General features: G+C 38.8%; 2 long non-coding RNA genes across 2 annotated transcripts; one reads left to right on the top strand and one right to left on the bottom strand.

Annotated features, from left to right (window-relative positions):
• The first annotated feature begins 3,035 nt into the window (after positions 1-3,035).
• LOC100694680 (uncharacterized) lies at positions 3,036-5,345 on the top strand. The gene is made up of 5 exons (XR_002064177.2): positions 3,036-3,183; positions 3,909-4,025; positions 4,200-4,309; positions 4,445-4,650; positions 4,806-5,345. It is a non-coding gene; the product is annotated as an uncharacterized LOC100694680 (long non-coding RNA).
• On the bottom strand, positions 5,330-6,397 carry LOC112841862 (uncharacterized). Its single transcript, XR_003213276.1, has 2 exons — positions 6,103-6,397; positions 5,330-5,971 (listed from the first exon to the last, which is right to left on the bottom strand). It is a non-coding gene; the product is annotated as an uncharacterized LOC112841862 (long non-coding RNA).
• Between the last annotated feature and the right edge of the window lie 8,561 nt (positions 6,398-14,958).

The raw sequence follows: 14,958 nt of genomic DNA, 5'->3' as shown, positions 1-14,958 counted from the left end.
ACTCCCACGTTCAATTCAATTATATTTTTGTAATATCAAACTGAATTTTAAAACCTCACAGTTTGCAAACCAGCCATTAAGAGTTCACTGTTAAGTCAATGTTATATACCGTCTGCACAACAAGCCGCACAAAAACCCTCATTTGCTGCCACATAAAGGAACTTGTGTGATTTTTTTTATAGTTGGCACGTAGTCTTTGCTCCCTATGAGTAGGCTACACTCACAGTGGAACTGACTCACTGCTTGCTCTTTCTGTTTATAGTAGCTATAAAAAGATTTCTACTCGGTGCTTGTCATTAATGAGTGAGGGGAACTAGTGAGCCAAAGCAATTTCTCTGGTTACACATCATTGATAGTATTAAAATCTCTGTAGTGATTCACTTCAGTGCTCTTCAGCTGGAAATCCTTGGCTCAAATGGACCTGTAGCAGTAAAACACCAGGACAAAGGTATAAAGTGTAAAGGTCTTTTGAAAATCAAATCCCCTCAAAATGTATACAGTACTGTAATACAGTACCCCCATTTCTCTACATTTTTCTTCCAAAGAACCAGAATTTCTTGTCAATTTTTCTTTAAAGTAGTCTTAAGCAATAGTTTTAATTATTTTTTTAAAAGTTTTGGACATTGGTTCTTTTTTTCTAGCAAATGAATCGCATGCTGTTCACTGAAGCCTCATGAGAAACGGTCTCTGTGGAAGTGTGTCTCTGAAGAAAGCAATCTTTAAACGGAAAAGAGAAAAAACTAATGTATTACAGACCGCGCAAGAGGTGGGCTAAAGATGAGTGTAATCAGGTGTTATCTCTAAAGCATGATGGAGGCTCTGTCATGGTTTAGTTAATTTTAACCGTTGGTGTTTGGGATCTTGTTAAACTTGACACCATGACAACAATCCCAAACAAACTACCAGTATAGTAGAGCTAAATAGAAAGAGACACAGTGGAGCAGTATTCGTCATGGATTGGCCTCCCCAGACCTCAACATTACTGAAGTGAGATCATGTTGGCGGGGAACGGCACAAAAGAAAATTTAATTAATTTGTAAACACCAGCAATTCTATTGGTGTCCAAGCCCGGCTTTATATTCAATCGAGACTTACTGTCAACTTTCACCAATTACCTATATTCTACGTGAGACTCAAACTCACTTTCACTGTTTTCCTTTTCCTTATTCACTTTACTCAATACTTGGGACTCTAACCCACTTAAAAACTTCCATTATTCTTATTTCAACTTCAACTTCTCATGAGATTTTCACCAAAATCAAAACAGACATTCACAGGTAGTGCCTCACCTTTTAGATGTGCCGGCTTGCCCACTCACTTCAGACCACTGGCTCGCGCCTGTCCGTTCGACCCCCTCGGACCGTCCAAGCCTCCAGATTCAATTTCCACCCCAATACCACAGGACGAGCCCCCAAACTGTCACGAGTTCAAAATATTGGGGATGGATACATGGAGGAAAACCAAAATAACAACACTGGTCTGGCCGGGTCAAGTCAAACGATGATTTTAATGCACACGTATGGGAGATGGGACACTGTACGCAGACAGCACCAGATCTCTCACCGAAAACCACACAACAATAGTTTTTATGAACATCAGGGTATTGGAACGCCCCCTCATGCGTAAAGTAGGTACAATACAATCAATGTTGACAACTTTTAACACATTAAAAGAACATCTTCTTCTTCCCGAGGCCAGATCCTTCCCAGTAATCTTCTAACTCTGCTTATCCCCTGGAACAAACAGTCTCTCCTGCAAGCATAATCAAACAGCTACAAGGCTTTGCAAACTATTATTTAAATGTTTGAACTCTCCCCTCTACATGAGTTTAACTGCTGCTTGTATGTGTGCCTCGACCTCAGCATTCACTCTGTCTATAAGGACAGAGGCCAACTCTTCATGTGTGCAATAACCTAACTGAAACCATACATGTAATAAATGTTCTAATCAAATGCCACTACTCAAAGCTTAATCAAAAGAGTATAAATGAATAAAGGATCATGATGAATAACATGATATATGTGTTTTGTAAGCATGTGCGGCCTTCTACGCTCTACGTCACTTCCCTCAATAGATCAGCCAGACATCCCGCTGACTGTAGCTTTTAACCCTTACTGACGTGAGCACAACTCCATAATAAGCACCAAGCGGCAATATGTATAAAGATGATCATGGTTACACCTGCAATGAAAGATTATATGATTATACCAACACCTGTAAATAGAAGATTAACATGAGGTTATAACAATCACTGTAATACAAACGTTAATGTAATGTCAATAGCTTCAATAAATGCTTTTAATGCAATGCTTATTATATGATTCTGATGTAATGATAAAATAACAGTAAAATATCTCTTCTCAGCAGCCAGAGAAAAGCTTTTAATGTTCTTTGAGAACCCCAAAGAACTCCTCAAATAAATTAGCAAACTTAGCTCAACACTTTTAACTTTAACTTAATATATATAATTAATGTACATTTTCAAGGTCACGAGCTTCTTATTACAAGTTTCCCACACCTGGAAGCATAACAGTCACACTGGACGCAGAAAAGGCGATTTGCCATTTTGGCCAGTAGAGGGAGTGCTACATGCTTCTACTATTTTGGATCATTTCAAGTTGTTAAACGCGTTTTTGTGTTTGCTTTAAACGAACATTTTGCATCAGAAGGAATTCGTTACATCCTGAACACCAGTCTTTTCCTTTTTTAAATTACTGTCTATTTCACCTGTTCTGGGTTTTCTGAATGTTCACATTTATCTTGAACTTATTTGAGATTACAATAAGGAGGGGTACACTGAAATCAGAAAATTGCACTCTAAATTCAAGCTGAGGTAGGTGAGCAGACTACATATATATGTATATATTTATTTTTATTTTATATAATTTTAGTATTTTTATTTGTGTTATTTTTTATTGTATTTTATTTTTTTAGCATTCAGCCACGCCAGGTAATAAAAAAAACATGTATTATTATTAATTATTAAAACACCATGGCCAGGTCGCCAGTCTAGAATAATAGAAACGATAAACCTACGTCCAGCACTCAGCAATCTCCCACGTCATAAGCTTACGCAGTGAACCACAGATTACTCGCCTCCTATTTAAGTCTCCTTTCCGGCACTGCGGTCTAAAGTTACAAACTGCCCGCGCTGCACTTCTGCTTCAGACATCATCACAGCCGGTAAGTCACAGGTGCTTTGATTTGTGCATGCGCAACAGCGTTCTTTAGCTCTTATAACAGCAGTAAAGTGTTTTAAAAATAACGCAGGCTTGCACTGCACTCTCCCACAGTGGTGTGAATGCAGCCTGCAGCAGTCGCTGCAAAAAATATCTAAAGGTTTATTCGTCATGTGCTTCCGATTTTCTCCGTGAAATAGCTGTGGTTTACACAGGGCTTCATAATTCAAGACTCCAACTTGCTAATGATTCAATAAAAGCTAAAATCTCTTATTTTAGCTACTCAGACTCCAGAAGTAGCTGAATAAGTAGATAAATATTACATTAAACGTATTATTATTATTTAAGAGTGCTATTATGTGTTTTTGCAAAATTAGAATTGATCATTATGCTGAAAGGTCCCCCTGCATCATATTTTATTTTGCTCTTTTTTGTTTGTTTGTTTCATTCTCCATAAGAAATTTATTCAAGAAAGGCATTTTCTTTTTAATCTCTTATCCTCTAATTTTTAAAAATGGATTTATCAGTAATCACAGAAATAAGTCACAAGCTGGAAACCTTCAAAGCTGCAAGGAACTTAAGATAATTTCCAGAAAGCATTCATGCACTAGGAACAAAAATTGAATCCCATTAAGTCAAATTACTGAGACCGGTCTGTGTATCTCCTACTGTTTGATACGATCCCATTTAAGATCTCTGCTGGTCTTAACGTTCTCCTCCTCGTGCCAGAACGCCTCTGAGACGACAGGATGAGTTCACGTGTTCTGAAGATTAAAGATGGGAGGTTGGTGAAAGCCTTGGATTTTGGAGACGGATTCAAGCTGTGTGCTGTTGACTCCCAACCTAGTAAGAATTTTAACAGCAAAATCATTCAGATTTGTCTAACTGACAGTCGAAAAACAGGAAACAGCATTGTTTACACTGATAGCTTTATATATGCACTGATTTATTGCATGAAATCGGTTATTGTGTCACTAATAAAGAAGTAAAGTTAATGTTATTTTGTTTGGGTTTTTTTAGATGATGATACGGTCTATATAGAGAAACACTCCTCAAACAACTGGATAGCTTTTAAATTCAATCTGACGGGGAAAGACTATTTCCTAAAATGGAATAAACAGTCCCTTGAGGTAAATAGAACTTCAAATAGAACAATGCACTTTCTCTCTCTCTGTCTCCCTGTCGATCATTCAATCTAAAACTACAGATGTAGACTTGTATCAGTTACTTTTTTACATCTCTACGTCTGCTACATCTGTTTACAGCTGGTTCCGCCGGATCAGCTGGATAGTGACTCAGTGGAGTACTGGTTTCAGAAGCACAACTATGGAGGCAGCGAACACTACGGCCTCAAAACTGTGCGTCAACCACAGAAATACGTCTGCATATCTCAGGAAGACAGACGACGGCTTTTCAGCCTCAGTGACACCATGCAGGATTTGGCTCAAGTCAAAGATGAGGCAAAGTAGATGTATGTAAATTAGTTTGTTTAGTTCTTCTTTTTATGTCCCCTTTAAAATGTTCCCAGTGTTAAAATGGTGCAGGCTCACTATTTGTATCTCAGGAAATCACATTCTTTGCAGCAGCCTTCCCTAATTATTCCTCTGTGTGCTCTTTGTCCTGCAGGCGTTCGCCAACAGCCTTCTGCACACATTTACTGCTGTCCGCTCTGTCTATGAACCCAAGAGGAAGACAGTTTATCTTTAGCTGAATCCAAGCAGAACTCTCTCTTCCTGCTGTGCTTTGATAAAGTAGCTGCACTAACTAGAGCTACAAAGTCTGGCTGGCTCATTTTGTATTCGTGGTATAGGGAGAAAAATGCTTTGGTGGTTGGGTTGGGTGGTAAAAGCACAGATTAAAACTTTGCTCTTTTTTTACATATTGTAAACTACAGGTGGTGCAAAGGGATGAGACTACTGGCCAATCTCAAAGAAACTGTACAAACATCATCCATATGTTTTCAAAAAGAATTTATTACAAATCCCAATTCTTTAGATTTTCGTATTCATCGTTCCCTTGTGATTGCAATATACACTCTCTGTATCTTTCACCTGCCACACTCGGCGACAAAAGTTTGTTCTTGGCACCACAACAAACAGATTGAAGAATTCGGAAAAAGCACCACATGTCAGGTTTTTGTACAATGTGAGTTTCTAGCCCCTGATATGATCTGAGACAGTGGCGCCCGAAGTTGGTGGGAAACTTGTTTTTGTTATATGGAAAAGTTCACAGCTACACACCTAAAATGAATTTCCTGGTCTCACACTCCAGACTGTGGCAGTCAACAAAGGAAACAACTGCAGCAGAATTTATCATGATAAGAAAGGAAGGGGGCCAAAAGCATGCAGAGTGGCTGCAGTACACAAGGTTTTTTAGAGGTTTGACAACCCTGGCAAAAGTTCTTAGTTATTACTGCCGTTAGTAATATGTGGTGCACCAAGGAATGTGGTCTAATGTTGGTTTGTGTTGTTGTTGTTGGGTCTTTTTCCTTCGCTCCTGCATTTTGTCTTGAGAAAACAAGAATCATAAAAGATAAACAACTTCTGTTTTGTAAGGTGGAAAATAAAGTGTAAAAACGCCCCTGCTGCCATGTCTCTGCTTCTCATTTGTGTTATTTTAGAACTTTATTATCTTACTAGCTTTAAGCAGTTCTTGCCAAAGTGAGTAAAGTGCTCATTCATCTTGAGATTATCTTACTTTCTCTCTCTTCATGATGAATTTTGCTGTCATTCATTTTCCTGTTCAGGTCGCCTTTCCATCTGGACAGACTGTGTCACTGAGCATAGCAGAACCTGCAGGAAGTATTTGGAAAACAAATAGAGGTCCCCAAAAATACCTCAATTTTTTCCATATCCAAAGAGCTGCACGAACAGACACAAACTCTGCAATACGAATCTGGATCAACATAGTACAGTGCTGGGACCTTTATGCTTCGTTCCCTGTTTCCCTGGTTGTAGTACAGGCACAGTGTCGCAGCCTCTGGTCCATGAATGGTCTGTATATATGTGACATGCATAGCAGACGTCATCAGGCTAGGGGTTTCTTTTTAAAGATTACAATGTCACATGGGCAGTAAATTGATCTTTTTTCATGGCAGTAGTTTTCCTTCAATGTGAAAATGTTCCACAAATGCTCTTTGCATGTGTCAACAGTGGATATCTAGGCTAAAGAGTATTTTCTTACATTTGTGTAACTAGTAAGTACATTGTCTGTGAAGGTTCTCAGTCATCCAGGTCATCGTAGTCAAAGGAGTTTGCAAAGAAAAGCGTCTGGACTTCTTTGAGTTGCTTGAAGACGTTTCACCTCTCATCCGAGAAGCTTCTTCAGTTCTAAGGTCAAATGGCCGAGAGTCCCAGATTTAAACCCAGTGGGAGTATCCCCCCCAAAGAGGGACAAAGGACCCCCTGGTGATCCTCTAATCACATGCGCCCAGGTGTGAAAGCGGGTGTGGGACCTAATCAGCCAGGGTTTCGGGTGAGCCCATTGTGAAACCTGGCCCCACCTTGTCATGTGAATTCCTGAGGTCAGATGGCCCAGGATGTGAGTGGGCGTTAAGGTGTCTGGGGAGGGAACTCAAAACTGGATTATAGATGGCAGACAGTTGGTGTCGTAAACCGCCACCTCTGTTCAAAGATGGTCGCTCACAGTGGACATAGATGGCCTCTTTCACTCCTCTTTCAAACCATCTGTCCTCTCTGTCCAAAATGTGAACATTGGCATCCTCGAAAGAGTGACCTTTATCCTTTAGATGCAGATGGACTGCTGAGTCTTGTCCTGTGGAGGCTCTTCTATGTTGTGCCATGCGCTTGTGAAGTGGCTGTTTGGTCTCTCCGATGTAGAGGTCCGGGCATTCCTCACTGCACTGTACAGCATACACCACGTTGTTAAGTCTGTGTTTTGGAGTTTTGTCTTTCAGGTGAACCAGTTTGTGTCTGAGTGTGTTGCTGGGTCTGAAGTACACTGGGATGTCGTGCTTGGAGAAAACTCTCCTGAGTTTCTCTGATACACCGGCTACATCAGAGAAACAGAGAGGACAGATGGTTTGAAAGAGGAGTGAAAGAGGCCATCTATGTCCACTGTGAGCGACCATCTTTGAACAGAGGCGGTGGTTTACGACACCAACTGTCTGCCATCTATAATCCAGTTTTGAGTTCCCTCCCCAGACGCCTTAACGCCCACTCACATCCTGGGTCATCTGACCTCAGGAATTCACATGATAAGGTGGGGCCAGGTTTCACAATGGGCTCACCCGGAACCCTGGCTGATTAGGTACCACACCCGCTTTCACACCTTGGCGCATGTGATTAGAGGATCACCAGGGGGTCCTTTGTCCCTCCTTGGGGGGATACTCCCACTGGGTTTAAATCTGGGACTCTCGGCCATTTGACCTTAGAACTGAAGAAGCTTCTCGGATGAGAGGTGAAACGTCTTCAAGCAACTCAAAGAAGTCCAGACGCTTTTCTTTGCAAACTCCTTTGACTAGTAAGTACATTGTTGCAAAACTGTTGGGCAGCTGTTAATTTTGTTTGTTTTTCCACCAAAATGTCTACAGTGACAGAATTTTGGAGAATATTTAGTGATGTCCAGCTACAGAGTAACTTGCTTAATACTTCAATAAATCCACTCAAATCCAAAAGAATGAATGCATTTCAAAACACTTACTCCTGAAGGTTCTTGTCTTGCTCATGCTGGGGAAAAACAGTGCATAACTGCAGTCATTAACCGTGCAACTGTAAATATAAATGCATTTTTTAATAAACAGACATTTCTTCTTCATGGAGTCCTGTACACGGGCAGTTAGGTAAGAGGTTATTTATATAACAAAGTGTAGTGCGTAGGGTTTGATTCCAGTTGGGCTCAGTTTCCTCTCTCTTGTGTTGCCACTGTGCTTTTGTGTAGCTGTCAGTGGAAACTTTTCAGTCTCTTAAACATAACAAACATCCTACAACAAAACATACACAATTAAATTTATTGTCAAACAAATATGACAAATTCAAAGTGCATAAAAATGGCCATAAAAGTCAAGGCAGAGTTTACAGTTTCTGTCTTTTATTGTTTTATAGCCATTCAAACCTGACAAAAATCCTGGACGTATACAAAAACTTTCATACGTATTCGGACAATGACAATGGTAAAAAGAGAGTGTGCGCTCTTTCAGCTTTAAGGTTTTACATTCCAGGAAACATAAAACCATCTGGATCTCGCCAGGTCCTCAGATGAACCACAACACTTGGAATATTACACTGCCAAGTCAGCACACTCGACGCTAAGCAGAAAGGAATGGAAAACACACGCCCGAGGTCACAGGCCTCAGTTACAGTGTTAAATCTTAAAATTCCTGACAGCAATTTTAAAATCATAGTTTAAATGTCAGTTGTTTATGTTTATAAATGTTGTGATTTTTAGATGGTTTGACTTCCCCTCCTAATATTAACTGGAAGGTGAGTGACTGTGCAAAAAATGTTTTTGTGAGTCATATGGATTACAGCAAAAATAATTCATTGGAAAGCATCAGTGAACACTCTGCTGCAGGCTGTAATTAAGATAAAAAATACTTTATTCATTCCATATGTGGGAGAACCTTTTGTTATAGGGCCTGAAATTACATTATTACACCAGTAATGGGATCTGCGTCTGTGTGGAGCTCCGCTAGTGTTTGCATGGGTTATGTCCAAAAGATGAAACCTTTAATTAAAGTTTAACTAAAGCTTTTAGGATTTATCCTCTCAATTTATGTCTTCCCACAATTTCATTTACCCACACAATAGGCACTCAGATATAGCAGTCGGGTCCACAAAGAGATGAGTACGAGCAATATCAACTAATTCTGATTGGCTGGTCTGGAGCCATAAACGGTTTTAAAGGCACTAAATGGTTCTTGTAAAGCTGTAAAATGAGATCTTAGATGTCAGCACTCTACTATATACAAGAAGCAACCTTTCATCTGCACCTATATATTGTAAAACAGTTTGGTATCTGCAACCTGCACTGGGCCCTACACGCCATGTAACTTGACATGTTGAGGGTGGCTTTGAAACTGGCACAATCTGCATGCAGCTGTATTGGGTAGCTGTCTGCTATAGGCTTCACCTCCACTCATGTGAGTGACTGCTGAGTCTTTGTCTTCAACATGGTTCTGATTTTGGTTACTTTTAAAGCATTTTAGTGCAATTATTTGACAAATAATATTGCATCCTCTGCAGTTAACTGTGCTAAGAGCCCATCCAAGAAGTCTGTACTTTAATTCTGGTGAGTCAAATTCTAGTAATTTAGCTTAACATTGCTTAGCTCCATTTAGCATGTATCTATATCAATGCATTGTGGCCAAATAGTTTATGAAAGAAACCTTGCTGACCAGCCTTACTAGTGTCTAGGCATGGGAATTGAGAACTGATTCCTAGTAGTTTAATCCTTTGAAATTGTTATTCTGACTCCCTTATCTCACTTATTGGTTCCACTTACAGTACAATCAGCAGATTTCAGTTCATGTACGGGAGGAGAAAAATAGTAGTGCAGTCTGCAGCATGGATAAGGAGATTACTTTTATTTCTACTGCACAAAAGGATTCAAGTGTGATGGTAATGCGCAAACAGGGAAAAAACAACTACTAGCACAGCTTCAGCTCTTTAAGCTCTTTACAAGCACCTGCACAGACAGCATGCTTACTTGACTTTGGTGCATGCTAGTGCTAAGCTAGATAAGAACCCAGAGCAACCTCAGCCTAGCTGCCAGACCCTGAACCTCAACAAGTAACAAACTGATGAGCACTCAGGCTCAGGCTGTTTCTACCCATCCATTACACAGTAGAATCACTGTAGTGATGGTTTAAAGTGTCTTTGTCCTGGTTTTCATTTTTGCTTCGTGCTGTTGGCTTTGTTTGCATACCTAAATACTAAGAGAAAGATCATACGTGTGTCCTCAGTAGGATAGGGATTTATGTTGGTGTGTTGGACCGTAGCCTATAGATTGTTAAATGGTAATTATGAGATGGTGTTTCAGGTCATTTTAAGGAGAAATGCTAAAATAATGTAACAAGTAGTGAAGTGAATTACTGTCTTCTGGGACTACTTAAGTAACGTTCTTCATTACTGTGTTCAGTGTTCTGTCCAATATGTGTAATAAATTCATTTATGACCCCAACATTGTTGCCAACAAAGAGGGGGGAAATGCCTCCAACAAACACAAACATTTGACCTCACATCGTGCAATTAATTTGCACAAATGTAATGTTTTTCATATGCTGCTTAGAGATGGTAGGGACCCTCAAAGCAATGAGCAATGAGTCAATGAGCACAGAATAAGAATGGATAAGAGAACTGATAAGGAATCAAATTGATAAGTGCTATTGATAATGGAATTGGAATCACTAAATTCTTGTAAGTTCCCATCACTACTAATGACTTACCAATCTTGTCTGAATATGGTCACTTCTAAATCCTAAAAAATCACCACGTATCAAATTCATACACTACTAGGGCTGCCACGATTAGTCGACTAGTCACGATTACGTCGACTATTAAAATCGTCGACGACTAATTTAATAGTCGACGCGTCGTTTGAAGCTTTGTAAGATCCCAAAAGACGCAGGAATAAGTAGTAGTATTTAAGAGTGTAATAACGGACTGAAACAGAAGATGGCAGCACTGCATGTACAAGGATGCCAGCTGCCGTTAAACCCCGAAGAAGAAGAAGCTGTGTCCCAGAATTCATAGCGCGGCCCTGCTCAGTTTTCAACAGCTAGTTAGTTTTAATATCACTCTTATTATTTTTTCTGGTTCACAAAATAAACGTTTAACATATTTTCAGGTGAGAATGTAGCTGTGTAAACCTCAAATATCTGCTCAGTCTATCAAGACACCACATATTTTCAAAAGCGCTCCGACGTTTTCGGAGACGTCTGTTACCCACCAGCTCGATAGCGAGCCGGGGTTCAAGGCTCATTAGAGCCGGTGAGAACACCTGACTCCCGGCAAATTGTTTTCAAACCCACCGCCGTCTTTCGCTATTCAGGTTAAACATGATATATAAGTCACTTAGATAACTTAAAAATGATATTGTTTGGCTTTTTTTAGTATTTTATTTGTTCCTGAGTAAATCGGTTTGGCTGAGATTGAAGTTATAGTTTTTACACAGCTGAATAAACGTCAAGCAGACAACTGATTATCAGAAGTGTGAGATGCTCCAGAATATACTCCGGTGTCCTGTTATATTTTAGATAGCAAGGAGCAGACGGCTGAGTTTATTAAACTCCACTGAAACAATCTGCAAATGTCATTAAAATTTAATAAACTATCATTTTTATTTATTTATTTTTTTAAAATTTGTTCATTTCAGGCACAACAAAATACATATATTGAACATAAAGTGCACAAAACAAAAAACAAAAATTACCTGAAAAGGAGTGGGACGAAGAAAACTTATTAAATCCCACCCCTGTACTCACTCATCAACAAAAAAACAATAAGCTTCCCGCAGCTATGCCCATCGTTGCAAACCAAACAAACCCATCAACAGCCCCGGGCACATGCAAGCATCTCAACCGCAGCTCGCAAACAACAAATAGAACCTTCATAACAGAATACAGAATATATTAATTACAAATTGCGTTACCACAGGTAACAGGCAATAATAATTACATAGTAACAAACACACATACATATACATACATACATATATATCTACACACACATGTACATACATGTACATACATACGCACACACTTTTTTTTTTTTTTTGGAATCCATACCAGCAATGGTAAGAGAACAGACATTACAGAGCACACTAAAACCATCATTGATTATACTGTGACCAGACCAACTGTTTGTAGAGGAATTTAAATCTATGAATATTTTTGCATTGTTTCAGTTGTAAACTCAGACTGTTCCAGATTTTCACACCACATACAGACACACAAAAACCTTTACCGGTTGTTCGAGTTCTGAGTAATTTGAATTTTCCGAAGCCTCTCACATTATAAACCCTTTCTCGAATTTCAAATATAGTTTGTAAATTTGCAGGTAGAAGTTTATTAAAGGCTTTATACAACATTATGGATGTATTGTAATTAACCAGATCCTGGAATTTAAGTAACTTTGCCTGAAGAAAGAGTTTGTGAGTATGATCTAGATAACCAGCCTTGTGAATAATACGCAGTGCTCGTTTCTGTACTGTGACTAATGGATTAGTTGTATTTTTATATGTGTTTCCCCACACTTCCACACAATATGTGAAATATGGAAGAACCAGGGTACAGTACAGAGTACGAAGTGCATCTTTATCAAGGTATGGTTTCACTTTGTTCAAAACTGCGAGGCTTCTGGAAATTTTGGTTTTTATGTGTCTGACGTGGGGTTTCCACGAAATTTTGTTATCAATTACGACTCCCAAAAATTTGTTTTCACTCACATTATCAATTGGTACACCTTCAATGATAATTGGTAATTCTATATTATATTTTAAATTACCAAAAAACATTGCTTTAGTTTTATTTATATTTAATGATAATTTATTTATATCCATCCATTTTTTTTATTAATTTTAGCTCCCTGTTTACGGTCATTACAAGATCAGTATAATCATCACTACTGAAAAATATGTTGGTGTCATCTGCGAACAGTACGAGTTTAAGTACTTGAGAAACATCAAAAATATCATTTATGTATACATTGAAAAGTTTTGGTCCCAACACTGACCCTTGGGGAACACCACATGTAATACCAAGTTTCTCTGAATGGTAATGCCCTATGCTAACATATTGTTCCCGACCCGTTAGGTAACTTTTTAACCAGTTACCAGCTTTCCCTCGAATACCATATCTTTCCAATTTATCCAATAAAATTGAGTGATTGATTGTGTCGAAGGCCTTTTTGAGATCAACAAAAATACCAACTGCATATTTATTTTTATCCAGTGCATTAGTAATTTCTTCTACTGCCTCAATTATCGCCATTGAAGTGGTTCTTTGCGTTCTGAAACCATACTGACCAACATTTATTATTTGATGTTTTTCAAGGAATTTTTCTAATCTTGAATTAAAAAGTTTTTCTAAAATTTTTGAGAATTGAGGCAGTAGAGAAATAGACCTATAATTGGTAAAGCTGTGTTTGTCATTACTTTTGTATAGTGGTATTACTTTCACAATTTTCATTTTTTTTTGGAAAACAACCGGACTGAAATGATAAATTACAGACATATGTTAAAGGACTAGCAATATTCAGAATAACCTGTTTGACTACAGACATATTTATGTCATGATAATCCATTGAAGACTTACTTTTACATTTTAATGTGATATTTATTACTTCTTGCTCATTTGTAGCTGAGAGGAACAGTGAAAAGGGATTTGATTTTATATTACTGATATTTTCATTTTTTTGACACGGGATGTCCGCTGCTAGTTCAGGGCCAACATTTATAAAAAATTTATTGAACCCATCAACAATGTTACTCATGTTGTGATTTTCACCATTTGCATCAATGAAATATTCAGGATATGTCTGTGAAGGTTCTCAGTCATCCAGGTCATCGTAGTCAAAGGAGTTTGCAAAGAAAAGCGTCTGGACTTCTTTAAGTTGCTTGAAGACGTTTCACCTCTCATCCGAGAAGCTTCTTCAGTTCTAAGGTCAAATGGCCGAGAGTCCCAGATTTAAACCCAGTGGGAGTATCCCCCGAAGGAGGGACAAAGGACCCCCTGGTGATCCTCTAATCACATGTGCCCAGGTGTGAAAGCGGGTGTGGGACCTAATCAGCCAGGGTTTCGGGTGAGCCCATTGTGAAACCTGGCCCCACCTTGTCATGTGAATTCCTGAGGTCAGATGGCCCAGGATGTGAGTGGGCGTTAAGGCGTCTGGGGAGGGAACTCAAAACTGGATTATAGATGGCAGACAGATGGTGTCGTAAACCACCGCCTCTGTTCAAAGACAAGAACGTGGTGTATGCTGTACAGTGCAGCGAGGAATGCCCGGACCTCTACATTGGAGAGACCAAACAGCCACTTCACAAGCGCATGGCACAACATAGAAGTTGTTTACTCGTTCTTATAATATCAGTCAATTTATTTCTATATGCTTTATATCTTTGTTCCACTTCTTTTGTTTTTACTTTGATGAACTGTTTATACAGATTGTTTTTCTTTTTGCAAGCATTGATAATTCCTTTTGTGAGCCAAGGACTTTTTATCTTTTTTTTTCTTTATCTTGTGTTCATTTACAGGACAATGTTTATTGTACAACATAGTGAAAATATCTAGGAAATTGTCATAAGCCTTGTCCACATCTGACTCTTCATACACCGAACTCCAATCTTGTTGTGCTAAATCGAAATTGAAGGCATGAATTGCTTCTTCATTTATTGTTCGCTTTGCTATCGTAATCTTAGTATCTATTTTTTTTAAATCACAGTCACACAAAGTAAAAACTGGTAAGTGGTCAGTTATGTCACAGACAAGCAGGCCACTATTAATTAGGAAATCCATCTTGTCTTTATTTTTAGTTAGCACATACCTTAAACACTTAAAGCTGTAAGCTAATGATGGTTATATAAGAGCAGATGGATGCTGGTGAAGTAAGCTGTACGTTTTACGTCCAATGGATGCATGATCTGATTAGTCGACTAGTCGCAAAAATAATCGGTGACTAGTCGACTATCAAAATAATCGTTTGTGGCAGCCCTATACACTACCAGTCAAAAGTTTTAGAACACCCCAATTTTTCCAGTTATTTAATTCAAGTCATTCAAATCCAACGAATAGCTTAAAATGGTATAGTGGTAAGTGGTGAAC

Source organism: Oreochromis niloticus, linkage group LG12 (genome assembly GCF_001858045.2).
Source record: "Oreochromis niloticus isolate F11D_XX linkage group LG12, O_niloticus_UMD_NMBU, whole genome shotgun sequence".
NCBI classification, from domain to species: Eukaryota; Metazoa; Chordata; class Actinopteri; order Cichliformes; family Cichlidae; genus Oreochromis; species Oreochromis niloticus.
This window is presented reverse-complemented; position numbering and strand designations above follow the sequence as displayed.